Consider the following 13,544-nt stretch of genomic DNA (forward strand, 5'->3'; position numbering starts at 1 on the left):
AATATGACCAGAAAGGACAATGATCAATGTTGGAAGGGATGTGGGAAATCTGGGATACTATTACATTGTTGGTGGAGCTGTGAACTCATCCAACCTTTCTGGAGAGCAATTTGGAACTATACCCAAAGGGAAACAAAAATGTGCATACCCTTTGATCTAGCAATACCACTGCTGGGTCTATACCCTGAAGAGATGATGAAAAAGGGTAAAAACATCACTTGTACAATGTACAATGTACAAAAATATTCATAGTAGCCCTGTTTGTGGTGGCAAAGAATTAGAAATTAAGTGAATGCCCATCAATTGGGGAATGGCTTAGCAAACTGTTGTTCCATTAGAAACCAGGAGGGATGGGAATTCAGGGAAGCCTGGAGGGATTTGCATGAACTGATGCTGAGTGAGATGAGCAGAACCAGAAAAACACTGTACACCCTAACAGCATCATGGGAGTGATGATCAACCTTGATGGACTTGCTCATTCCATCAGTGCAACAATCAGGGACAATTTGGGGCTGTCTGTGATGGAGAATACCATCTGGATCCAGAAAAAGAATTGTGGAGTTTGAACAAAGACCAAGGACTATTCCCTTAAATTTAGGAAAAAAAACCTGATATCTTATTGTCTGAACTTGCTATCTCTTATTCTTTATGTTTTTTCCTTAAGGATATGATTTCTCTCTCATCACACTCAATTTGGATCAATGTATACCATGGAAACAATGTAAAGACTGGCAAAGTGCCTTCTGTGGGAGGTGGGGAACAGAAGTAAGATCAGGGGGAAAATTGTAAAACTCAAAATAAATAAAATTTTTATTTAAAAAATGTCATAGTGAGTTCAAGATAGAAGAAATAAAAGTAAAGACCAACCCTGAACCCTTTTGGATAATCTGGATCAGGACCTTCAGGGGTGGGGAGATTATCACCATAGTCTCATATTTTCTTCTCCTTTTCCCCCTACTTAGAATTCCTTTGTCCTAACTTGTATTACTCCCTGCCTAGTCTGAGTGAGAATGGTTAAGGATTTCCCATTCCAAGCCCATGAAGACCCTAGGTTTGGGTCTCATGGGTATGATCAGAGGCACCCTCTCCTTGACTCTCCAGGTCCTGTTCCTCTAGTCTAAACGCTAGTCTAATAAGACCCTAGGGAGAGAATCACAAAATTTAGTTGCTAGTTCAAGCAGCTGAAACCCTGAAAGCTCATCCCATTCAGACCCAGGCCAGGCCTTTGAGGAGACATGGACCTTCTGGCATATTCTCCTCTTCCTTTCTCAGTGCTCAGAGCCTGATTGGGTCGGGGATGTCCTGTGAGAGACACTCAGTCTCACTCCTTTGACTTAAGTCAGGTGTGGTTTTGGCCAAAGGTGCGGCCTTCTAAGCCCCAGACTATTAGGATGGGTGAGAGAGAAGAAGAGGAGAGAAATAGAGATGGACAGAGGACAAACAGAAGAAGAAAAAGAAGAGACACACACACACACACACACACACACACACACACACAGAGCAAGAGAGCGAAAGTGAGAGAGAGAGAGAGAGAGAGAGAGAGAGAGAGAGAGAAATAAGGAGAAAGAGACAGAGAAGGAGAGACAGAGAGGATGAAAGAGAGAAGAGAAAGGAAGAGATACACACAGAGAGACAAAGAGAAGGAGAGACTACATATAACTTTTTCATACATTCTACTCTAAATTTAAGTCCCCATTATCTAATTAGGTCAGAATAGTCCCTTTCTTCACAGACCCCTTTACATGGAAGATTCAGGGATCCCCAACTACCTGCCAACAAAACAAGTGGCCTAGTCCTGAAGTGTGTCCTCTAAGTCCCAAAGGTTAACCTGCGCTATCCCATCTCTTTCCTTCTTTTTATATTTGGAATAGGGCTGCTGGGTTTCAGACCTCTCTCTATATATATACACCTTAGAGGGAAATGGAGGAGATGGAAATGATGGAGGGGAACACATGAAGCTTCCTGAGGTCTTGGCATGGAAGCTGGGATGCTTCAGAGGCCTGGCTTAGCTCTTCCAGTCCATTGCAAATAGTAGAATGAGGAAGAAACTGGGCAGCTGGGATTTTACAATATAGGAGACATGGAGAGAAGTGGGGGAGACTCAGCCTCCTGAGAAGGAAACAAGCAGAACAGCAAAATCAGAAATGAAAAGAAGGGAGACAGGAAGAGAATCATGCACAAATTGGCCAACGTCTATCCCTCCCCATGCCTGACTCTTCATTACTGTTTCTTAATGCAGATTAGTGCCTGCCTGTGTCTAGAATTCTAAGAGGGGAATGATGGACCTGTGCCAGTCTCCTGAGGGCCCCCAAAGGTTAATGGAAACACTGGGTGAGTTGGCTCTGAGGAAGCACTACTCAGCATCACTTAGTGCAATCAGATCACAGGAAGAAGGGAGAGGGGGGCTATCAGAGCTCAGAGGTATTGGGGGGGGGAACCAGCATCTGTGCTTCCTTTAGTAGTTTAAAGGAGGTGTAACTAGATTTAGAACAGGGGAAGACAGGAGATAAGCTCACGGTGTACCAACAAGGAAAAACAATCTGGATTCACTGGCCCTTCCAGATTCAGGGTTGTCCTTCCTCTAGAGGATAAAAGTGAGACTCTGACCATTGTCATGACCCCAAGTGCCCCCCATTCCATCCAAGCCCCAAGCTTTGGGGTCATGGTCTTCCTGGGTCTGGATTCCAGGAGCTGCTATCTCTGCCACTAAAACCCAGGTGCCCCTGTCCTCTCTGCTCTCACCTTCTTCCCTCCTACCCCTGACAAGCAATTGTACATCTTGATTTTATCTAGGGAACCCAGGAGGCCATAAAGCTCAGTTCTGCCCATCTGGTCTTATCCTGGTCTGATCCAAAGTCCTTCCCGAGCTGAGCCCACTGTCACTTTGTCTTTGTGATTCAGAAAAGGGAGAAATTGGAAGCTTGGGGGTTAGGTAATCAATAAATAATGGTGGGCTAGGTAAATTAGGTCATCAATGGATAATGGTCCAGTTGGATATTAATGAAGAACTGAGCTAGGGCAATGCCAGTGGGAACAGAGAGAAAGAGATGGATGAGAGGTTTGTCAGAGTATTAATGGACAGGACCTGGGACCAGATTATACCCTGCCTTGTCTGACTTAAGAAAAGTGGTACCTCAAGTTTGAGAAAAAAATGAAATGATACTCTTACATTCTGTCAGTGAATAAAAGGCAATTTACTTAGTCATAGCAGAAAAGGATATTCAATATAGGGAACAGATATCCATTAAGGGTACAGCATTGATTCAGCTAAGAGAAGCCTCTCAGTGTTGGTCATGCTGCTGGTCTGCCAGTCTGAAGATTCAGGTAGTGATAACAGATTCCCCATGCACTGACTTTTCTATGCAGGCAAGTAGGAAGCTGTGCCAAGGGCTTGGATCTTAGTCTGTGAACCATTCAAGTCTGGTTGAAGGTTTCCTATTTAAGGAAAACTAATCTAACCTAGTCCAGTTTATATGGCTGGAGACTCTCTCTCTCTCTCTCTCTCTCTCTCTCTCTCTCTCTCTCTCTCTCTCTCTCTGTGTGTGTGTGTGTGTGTGTGTGTGTGTGTGTGTGTGAACAAAGACAGAGAATGAAAAAAAAACAGAGATGAGACTTAGGGCTACTAGGTGGATAGAGCACGGGCCCTGCAGTCCCTGCAGTCAGGGGTACCTGAGTTCAAATCCGATTACCTAGCTGTGTGGCCTTGGGGAAGCCACTTAACCCCATTTGTCTTGCAAAAACGAGAGAGAGAGAGAGAGAGAGAGAGAGAGAGAGAGAGAGAGAGAGAGAGAGAGAGAGGAGACAGATAGAAACAAAGAGAGAGACAGAGAGGGGGACAAGTTGAGCTCTACATACACCTACATTCATTCTTGTTAAAGGTCCCCTGAGTGCATTTGTCCCATCTAGTAGCCTGTTGAGAGCTTTTTGGACCTGAAGCAATATCTTGAATCCAGAATCCACACCTGCTTGAACTCCTGCACACCTGTCACCACTCAAACACTCATGGGCCTCCTTCTGTCTTTGCCTCATGAATATTTGACAAGCATGCTATCTTAGCCTCCATCCTGACTTTGATTATTTTAAATGTTAAGCAAAGGGATTCTACTGAACATAAGTTCATAGTATACTGGATTTAAAGCTAAAGGGGAATTTAGAAGCCACTAAGTTCAAATCATTTCCCCAATTTTGCAAATCAGGAAACTGAGGCACAGGGAGATTAAGTGGCTTGCAAGTTGCCTTTAGTGCATTAATTCTCTCTCTCTCTTTAGATTTGGAGACTGAGAGATGAGAAACCTCTGTGATGCAAGAAGGAGGAAGAGCATGTTAGACAGTATCACCAAGGAGGGGAAATGTGTCCAAGAAAGAGAAGAGAAAACTCAGTTGGGAAATTTTAGGGTATGACAAGTGCTCCAACTACAGATTTCCCCAGCTTCCTTTAAGTCCCAACTTTATACAAGAAGTTTTTTAATTCTCTACCTTTTCTCTGTTAGTTATCTCCTATTTATTTTCCTTTGATGTACTTGTTTGTATGTTGTCTTTCTCATTAGATTATAAGATCCTTGAGGATAGGGATTGTTTTTTGCCTCTTTTGTATCTCTATAATATACAAATCACACCTCCAATCATTGTTTGGCTGGTGAGATCCTCTTCCATATTGAAGGACTAATATTTGTACAGTGTCTGGTCTACGATAATTACTTAATGAATGTTTTTTGATTGATTGCATAGAAGTAGATAATCAGTGGGGTTGAAAGGATATGACCACGTGACTCCAAAGAGAAGGGACTACTGAAATCACAAGACAGTTTCTAAGAAGTCAATTTGGCCTCCAACAGAGTGGACCCTGGGTAGTAATTTGGGTGGTGGGGAACTCTTAAGACCAGCTAAGTGCCCATGACCCAATTACGACCCAAACAAACCCATCACAATGGATGGTTCAATGCAGCACAACATGGTAGGCAGGAAGCCAGATACAGTTGTCAAAGCCAGCTCAGACAAACAGCAGGGCAGCTAACACCTGGAAAATGAGATTGCATTGTCTCCAGACCTAATTCCAACTAGCCAGCCTAAGAGAATAACATTTGCCACTCAGGGTGAAAGCAAGGCAAAATTGGCCCTACGTCAGACTGAAATATGAATTCAGGCCAACTGAACCCAAATCCCCTTCTGATGATCACATCTGCTCCAAGATGCCAAGGCCCCTGCTCCTACTGACAGCCAGGTATCAAGGCTATGAGGACTCTTGTTAGCCCCTGTGCACTCCCAGAAGGTTTGCATATGGGATGTAGGTATGGATTTTCTGGCAAAGTACATGAGAAGAACATGGCCGTCCTGTGATCTCCTGGTCTCTGTGATCTTGCTCATGCCCATTTCTAGGCCCACCCCTGTTTATTTCAACCATACTTTATCTTTTTTTTTCTTTTGAAAGCTCTCTAAAAGCCCAACTCCATTAAACTATCTCTAATTTGCCATATAACACTCAAGGTGAGAATGACCTGTCCCTCCTCAAAATGTTTTGCCTGTGATCTCTCTTTTGTACTTAGCTCATGGTTTTTTTGGGGGTTTTTTTGGTCATTTAAAATAAATTGCCTTTATCATGAACTTGACAGTCTTCAACATTTTTCACTGGAGTGCTAAAGTGGCTTTTAAACAAGAATGAGCTTGTAGTAGAGAAAATATTAGACAGAGAAATATGGTCTTTAATAAGCTTGTTTCCTCTGCACTTGACCATATCAAATAGTTAACCTTCAGCTGGCCTTACATTTCATTGTCCAATCAAGATGAGGTCAATGAACTTTAGTAAAGTTGCTTTCTCCTCCCTGGTAAGGATTTCATAAATCCCCCTGCCCTGAGACATAAGACATAAGACAAGCCCTCTCAACAAAACAAAATGAACTTTGTCCCTAAATTCTCCTCAGTAAGTCAGTCTTTTAAGCGAATTCTTTCACATTCATATGAACCCCTGAAAACTTCAACTGGTCACATTTTCAGTTAACAAACTGACTGAACACTTAGCCCATAGTTGTAGATTGTGCAGTCCCTGGAAGAAAATGGAAATTTAGATTTTTGTTTGTCAAAGACACTACCAAGCCTAAAAAACAAGTTTTGGAAATGAAAGAATACAAACTAGATGGTGAGTTGATAGCATCCAACCCAGAGGACCAAAGCTTTAAAAGAAAAAAAATCTCCTCAAAATATTTGTGGACAAACTGAGCCCAGAAACATCTGAAAAATAAATAATATTATGGAGCACTAGGAGGGAATATTGAACTTTCTATGGATAGAAAACTCATAAAAGAAGAAGATTCCACTTTCTTACAAATATAGTTGAAGAACTAGTTAGGACTTCTTAGGAACTAGTCATCATCAAATTGGCTCTTACAATGTGAAATCAAAAGTGTCCATCCCATGGGGCAGTTAGGTGGCGCAGTGGATAGAGCACCGGCCCTGGAGTCAGGAGGACTTGAGTTCAAATCCAGCCTCAGACACTTAATCATTACCTAGCTGTGTGGCCTTGGGCAAGCCACTTAACCCCATTGCCCTGCAAAAACCTAAAAAAAAAAAGTGTCCATCCCAAAGAGATATTTAAGCAGCCAAGAACAACAAAAGAAGGGAGGTAAGGAGTATTGCAGCTGCCAGACAAGGCACTAAAAACAGTCTTGGATGAGGTCAGGGCTAAAACTGGAACCAAGGATTAAATACCTATAATAATAATACCTGTTACATAGTAGCTTCCTAATAAATGCTTGTTGCATATTTATCCATGTATTACCTATATCAGATGACTCCCTGTCAAGGGGAGGGGGGGAGGGAAGTGAGGGAAGGAGAGAGAAAAATATGAAACTCAAAATCTTACCAAAAAATTGAATGTTGAAAACTCTCTTTGCATGTAGTTAAAATAATAAATAAATTTATTTAAAAAATAAATGCTGTTGACTTGACTGCCTTATTGATATGGATGTTGCAATCCTTCAATGGAGGTCCTTCCAGAATCTCCATTTAATGAAGATGTTCAGGTCAATGATGACTTCATTTCTCACCAGAATATACACCTCTGAACTTCTCCATCATGCTTACACTCAAGTTGGATGCCTTCTGTCCTGACCCCTTCCCACTATCCTTTCCATATGATGTCTTTCCCATTAGAATGAAAGGTCCTTAAGGGCAAAAAATGCCTTTCTTTTTACTTGTATCTATATTACCAACAAGAACCTGGTGCATAATATTTGTTTAATAAATACTAGCTGAATGATTGACTTATGGTAGTGATTTTTTAAAAAATATAGTGGAAATAATTAATATTGGAACTATGGCTTATGAACAAGGTTCTACAGACTACTGTTGTCAGCAAAGCATATGTATATATATACATATATTTTTTTTGCAAGGCAAATGGGGTTAAGTGGCTTGCCCAAGGCCACACAGCTAGGTAATTATTAAGTGTCAGACCGGATTTGAACCCAGGCACTCCTGACTCCAAGGCCGGTGCTTTATCCACTGCGACACCTAGCCACCCCCACATATTTCTAAGAGTTGGTAAGCATCCAGACAATCACCAAACTCCTTGGTTCCCATGATATTTCCTTCTACTCCATCTCAAACATACCTATGAATCACTCTTCTTGAACTCATCATCATCCACAGGGGTTCTACCTCTATGATGCAGAATTCTGGAATTTCTCTATCTGACCATGAAATGATGTTCAATCAGCCTCACCTCCACCTAGGCCTATTCTTCAATCTCACAACAACCTGTGGTTACTTGCTTTCTTTTTTTTAAAATGTTATTTTATTTTTTTCCAATTACATGCAAAGATATAGTCAATGTTTTCAACATTCATCCTTTTGAAAGTTTTTGAGCTCCACCTTTTTCTACTCCCTCCCTTCCCTCCACCCTCCCAATGACAGTGAGGTACAACCATGTTTAACATATTAGCATATTAGTTAGTCGTCTTGTGAAAGAAGAATCAGGTGGAAGGTCGTCTTAGTTTCCATCGCCATGTTACTCTCTGCTGTTTGCCTTGCCAAGAGCAAGTCAAACACCCTCCTTGTGAAAATGGGTGAACCAAGCAGGGACAGGTTTCACCTTCAACACCAAGAGAAGCTGGCTACAAGAGAAACTGGTCTTTCTACATTTCGACCCAATTGTGAACAAATGGGTCCTATTTGTGGAGAAGAAATGGATTGAAAATGAATTTGATTTATAAATGAGGAAGACTCTTGTTGGGGGGTAACAATTGATTCAGAAATCCTGCAGAGTGTACCCAAAAGGAAAGGAAGTGACTTGAAATCATCACCTCCTGTGATTTGAATACCATTGTGAAAGAAAACAATGCATTGAAAGAAAATTCTTCACTTTAGGACATATATCATTGCACCAACATTTATTTATCTTTCTGGTTATTTTTACAGCCTTCAATAAAAAATATTAAAATAGCTAAAAAAAAAAGAAGAAGAAGAAGAATTGGACCAAAAAGGGGAAAAAACCATTGAGAAAGAAGGAAAAAACAAGTTTTAAAAAAAGTGAAAATAGTATGCTTTAGTCTGTATTCAGACTCCATAGTTTTTTCTTTGGATGTGAATGGCATTTTCCATTACAAATCTTTTAGAATCTCTCTTGATCACTATACTGCTGAGAGGAACTAAGTCCTTTGGATCCATAGGATCCACCATGAATCTGTATTATCCAATCTCAGCTAGGCTCTTATTGCTGCTATATACCATGTCTCCTACTCTTCCCTGATTGACTGCCATTCTCCACAGCATGTTTCAAACCTTGTCTTCTGGAGAAAGAAAGACTCACATGTATGAAAATATTTATAGCAACTCCTTTTGTAGAAGTAAGAATTGGAAATTGAGGGGCATACCCATCCATTGGGGAATGGCTGAACAAAGTGTGGTATATGAATATGGAATACTGTTGTTCTGTAAGAAATCATGAGTGGGTGGAATTCAGAAAAACCTGGAACGACTTCATGAACTAATGCTGAATGAAGTGAGTAGAACCAGAAGAAAACTGTACACATACAAACAACATGGTGTGATAATCAACTGTAATGGACTTCACTCCTCTTAGCAGTTCAGTGATCAAGGGCAATTCTAAAAAATTGTAATGGAAAATGCTATCCACATCCAGAGAAAAACTATGGAATTTGGATGCAGACCAAAGCATAGTATGTTCATTTTCTAAAACTTGTTTCATGTTTTTTCTTTTTCTCATTTTTTCCCATTTAGTTCTGATTTTCCTTTCACGAAATGATTACTATGGAAATATGTTAAATTCAATTAGATTATATTAAACTATATCAGATTATTCTCTGCCATAGAGAGAAGGAGGGAAGAAGGTAAGATAGAAAAATATGGAATTCAAAAGCTTACAAAAAATGAATGTTGAAAACTATCTTTGCACATGATTGGAAAAAAATAAAATAATATTTTAAAAAAACCCTCTCAGGAGCAGCTAAGTGATTCAGTGGATAGAACACCAGCCTTGGAGTCAGGAGAATCTGAGTTCAAATCCAACCTCAAACACTTGATATTTACTAGCTATGTGACCTTGAGCAAGTCACTTAACCCTGTTGCCAAAAAAACCCCAAAAGCTCTCTTTTGTCCTCAGACCTTCTATGCCACCATCCCATAAGAGAGAATTTCATTGCATTCCAATTCTATACTTCAAATCAATATGATGACTTTAATTTATTTTAGATTTTTTTTTCAAGGCAATGTGGTTTAAGTGGCTTGCCCAAGACCACACAACTAGGTAATTATTAAGTGTCTGAGGCCGGATTTGAACTCAGGTACTCCTGACTCCAAGACCCGTGCTCTATTCACTGCACCACCTAGCTGCCCCCATAAACATTTAAAATTCAAAATGCCAAAAACTGAATTTGTCTACCACCCAAAACTCTATATTTTCCTAACACCTCTATTTCTGTTGAGGGCACTGTTATTCTTTTAGTTTTTCAAGTTCACTGACTAGGAATCTTACCATACCTTCTCCTAACACTCCTATTTCTGTTTCTGCTAGTCACTCAGGTTTACAACCTAGGAGACTATCTTGGTTTCCTTTCTCATCCATCCCCCCCTTCCCCTGCCCCCACAATCTTGTTGATTGGATATATCATCTTGGATCTGATTGTACTTGTGAAATCTTGTGGATTCTACCTCCTCAATATTTCTCATTTCTGCCTATTTTTCTCCACTTAGACCAGCCTAATCCAGGTCCTCCTGACTTCTCACCAGGTCTATTCTAGGAGCTGAATCCAACCTCTCCCCTCTTCCCATCCATTCTCTGCATAGCTGCCAAATTGTCACAATGAGTCATAGGACCTACTATGTCACTCTCTGAATCCAGAAGTTTCAGTGGTTCTGTATTGCCCTTGGAATAAAACACAAGTTTTTGTGTTAAGCATTTCCTCATAAAGAAAATATTGACATTTTCCTGTAATTCTATTACAATGTATGAAGAAATTCTTTGATTGAGATTATAGAGTTTTAATCATTGCATGAAGATAACTCCACATAGTAAAGACCTATTGATTGGTGGTTATGTCCCTTGAACCTACATAAAAAAGCCAAAATTGTTTTATCATGTAATTGCAAAGGGGAAGGAAATAAGATATTATATTAAAAAGCAGTCAACATTTAGAGAAGTTTCCATTTCAGGCAGGAAATAAAGGAGAAATATAGTCCCCGACAGAAACTTTGTTCTTGCAAGTATAGGGTTGGAGTAAAAGGAGATCTCTACTCCTTGTCCCCAAATAGCTATGACACTTTGAATCAATATTACTTGTCCAGTAGGGGAAACTGAAACCACCAGAGATCAAAAATATACACTTCAGTTGGACATGGATACAAAGAGGTTCTGGGAAGGAAATGGAAGCTTTCTGGGGAAGCAGCAGAGAAAGAAGATTTCTGCAGATTCAAGAAGGAGCCAGCCCTGGTCATTGAAAGATGTACTCTGGAGAGGTGCAGGTCCTGGGACCCAGATGAACAAACTATCTGCCCAGTAGAGAGTCTGAAGACAAAGAGAGTTAGGACTTGTTCCAAAGCTGAGAATTGTCTTAGCCACATGGATTTACAACATGTCTGCCTCGCTTAGCCCTGACTTCTAAGTTTATGTCCTCTTTTTCCACTGGTCGGGTGTGTATTCATGGTACAGGATGGCTCAGGTTTACGGTGGATGGGAAAATTTATAACTACTGTACTAACTAGAAAGTCTTAGGAGCTGATGTGGCTAAGAACTACTAGCTTATTGTTAACCCAGGATATTTCTCAAGAAATGCTAGATGGGGGCAGCTAGGTGGAGCAGTGGATAGAGCACCGGCCTTGGAGTCAGGAGTACCTGGGTTCAAATCCGACCTCAGACACTTAATAATTACCTAGCCATGTGGCCTTGGGCAAGCCACTTAACCACATTGCCTTGAAAAATCTAAAAAAAAAAAATGCTAGATAGTAAAGCCTTCTGAGGAAATGTACCAGAGGTGATGCTGCACCTTTAAAGCCCTTCCAGATAAAGCCCCATTCTAGCTTTCCAAACTGATTACATCTCTTCAGATAAAACTGTATAGATAAGGTATACTCTGTTTCACCTCTTATTCCTCTCAGAAGGGACATGTGGAAAAATCCCCTCCTACATCTGCCAACATCCTAGGGAAATGATCAGAGGCTGGATTGTACTTTGCTTGTAAAGAAAATAGAAAGGCTAGTCCCAACCCCCATGCCACCCCATTTTTTTTCCAGCTGTCAGTAGCTTTTTCCATACAAGCAAAATGACATAGAAATTGTTGCTCTCATTTCCCTCCTGGACCACTTACACACAATACCAAATGGACTCTCTAGGTTGCAGTGACCTCTCTGAGGCAGGAGGCTCCAGTACTTAGTGTAGACATGTCTCTCATGTTCCTAGGAGGAATTTCAGCTGGAGAATAAGATAGAGCACAAGCAAAACAAGTCAGCCCAGGCAGCTCAAATCATCCCTTTATTAAGACTTGAAGCTTCTCAGACAAACAGAGAGACAAGAAACTATTTGTCCAGCTCCCCTCCCACCCTTCCCACCCTCCCCTGATTTGAGGCCACTTTAATCCCTGGGTGCATTGTGACTCTTCCACCATCCAGAGGCCATGTGCTTCCGTACTTCTGTTACACTTGGCCCACTGGGAACTCCAGTTCTTTTCTCACTTTGGAGGAAGGGGCTGGTGGGAGAGGAAGAGATGAAGGGAGGGACTGGGAGAGAAATCAGACTGTTCTTGGCTTCTCAGTCAACCCAAAGGAAGACTTCCCCAGAACACATACCTGTGGCAGAGGAATGAAGCCTGAAAAAAGGACCGGGCATGCCCACAAGGTGATAAAGGTTTAACTCAAGGGTCAGACAAAAAAAGAAACCCCAGGGTGCCTGGTCTAGGGAGTGATGGGGTGGGGGTGGGGAGGATGGCCCCAGCATTTCACCAACTCCTGCCCTGGAAGCATATGGCTTGGTTATCCTATTACCACTTCAGGTAGGGTGCAGAGGGATGGGCCTTTGTTATTCTCAGCTTAAACAGTGCCCTTGGAGATAGAAGGCTGGGTTCAGAGCCCAACCCCACCTAGCAGATTGACCAAGAGTGCTCTGGCCCAGGCTACCTTGAGGGAACTCCCCCAGTGTTCCTTCCCCCACCCCACCTCCCATCCTCCCCTGGAAAGCTCTTTACTCCATGGAGCATAGCTTTAGAGGTGGACTCTCAGCACATCCTGGCTGGTTGCAGTCTTCTTACAGCTCACGCAGTGGATGGCTGGTGACTTCTGCCTCTCTGCCAAGCAGCAGCGACATATCAGGTGGCCACAGGGAAGCTGATAAGCAGGCTCACTTCTGAAGAAAGTTGAAAACACTCTGCTACAAGAGCTGCATTTGGGATCAGAGCTGCTCCACGGCAGTCCTGGGAAATGAAGGAGGAAAACAGGGCCAGGATTAGGACACACAAGCTCCACGCTGGTGTGCCTGGGAAGTAGTTTAAGGGCACCATTGTGAGCATTTATAGGAGCTCTCATGTGTCACTGCCAAGGGAAAGGCCTTGTTTGACTGGGTCTACAGAAACGGGCCCTAAGGCAGGTCCATCTGTCCCAGACCTAGGGACCAGCTGTTTTTCTGCAGGCTGTTTGGTACAAGCATTAGCAAAGGGATAAGCAGCTCATGGAAAAGTTGGACTGCTCTGATCAGTGACCAAAATCATCTTTGATGTTGTGGGAGAAGAGGCTCCAAAGGCCACCAGATGGCGCCACTAATGAGTGTGTCTGTGATGTGCTTTGGCTGTAACATGACAGAATATGGTGCTCCTGTTTCATCATTAGCGCATGTTTGGCATTTCTATTTTATGTGCAGATTTTTTTTCTTATACATTATAAAGACACAAAAATAAACATTAGTCTATTTTTCCCATATATGTTTGTTAGATGTATATCATGGATTTTTTGCTTATCTGCTTCTTTTTTTTCTTTTTTTCTTTTAAATTTCTTTTTTTATTCTCATTTTGTACAAATGTTTTTTTACATTAATAAAATATTCTTGT

This window comes from Macrotis lagotis, chromosome 3 (assembly GCF_037893015.1).
Source record: "Macrotis lagotis isolate mMagLag1 chromosome 3, bilby.v1.9.chrom.fasta, whole genome shotgun sequence".
NCBI lineage: Eukaryota > Metazoa > Chordata > Mammalia > Peramelemorphia > Peramelidae > Macrotis > Macrotis lagotis.